An 806-nucleotide genomic window follows, 5' to 3' on the forward strand; every position below is an offset into this window, starting at 1 on the left:
CAAGATCACTTGTCATAATGAAGTGTTATTAAATAACACTGTCAGAGAACATTTGGGAGAATTTTCTAGGAGGTGAAGAGGTGTTAAAGAAATTACTCGATGAGTGATGAGATTTTTGAAAGAAATTGATATTTGGTACAGGAAATTATATGGCCTGATTTGGCCAACCCTGGTGGAAAAATAAGTTGCCAAATACATTGCATGATTTGAGTTTATGAACATTCCTTCAGTCAGTCATTACTGCTCACTGATCCAAGGACCCCATCCCACCTGCTGTATGCACCTGGAGTTCCACATGTTGATTAATCCTCATCCTCTTCCTCCTCCTCCCCATCCCTTGGGGGACACTGCTCCTGAAAATACTGCAAAACCAGGACAATGTATGAAATGAACAGAACAAATTCCTATTCATTCCCTAGTTTCAAAAGCCCATTTAATATAGCACTTTCAAATGGAGAATATATTAAACTGATTAAAAATAAACCCAGCTACCATGCTTGATCTAATCCAAAAGACTGAGAAGCTATTACTTCTCTTTTGTGAAATGATTTATGCTATAAGAATTTTTACAGGCCTCTTCTTTCCGAGAGTAAACAAATGAGAAAAAAGTTTGTCCACACCTGGCCACAAGTTTATTCTTTGTACTTCTTTGCATTTTTGAAAAGTTTTTATTTAGTCTTTTTGTGGTTTATAGTACTTCTAATATATATTAGAGTATATATAGTATATTATATATACTAAATTATATATATATATATATATATATATATATATATATATATATATATATATATATAATTTATTGG

At 32.3% G+C, this 806-nt stretch overlaps 1 non-coding gene across 1 annotated transcript; it reads right to left on the reverse strand.

Annotated features, from left to right (window-relative positions):
* Window positions 1–337: 337 nt before the first annotated feature.
* LOC143640144 (U2 spliceosomal RNA) lies at window positions 338–527 on the reverse strand. The gene has a single exon (XR_013154885.1). It is a non-coding gene; the product is annotated as a U2 spliceosomal RNA (small nuclear RNA).
* Between the last annotated feature and the right edge of the window lie 279 nt (window positions 528–806).

Source organism: Callospermophilus lateralis, unplaced genomic scaffold (genome assembly GCF_048772815.1).
Source record: "Callospermophilus lateralis isolate mCalLat2 unplaced genomic scaffold, mCalLat2.hap1 Scaffold_123, whole genome shotgun sequence".
NCBI lineage: Eukaryota > Metazoa > Chordata > Mammalia > Rodentia > Sciuridae > Callospermophilus > Callospermophilus lateralis.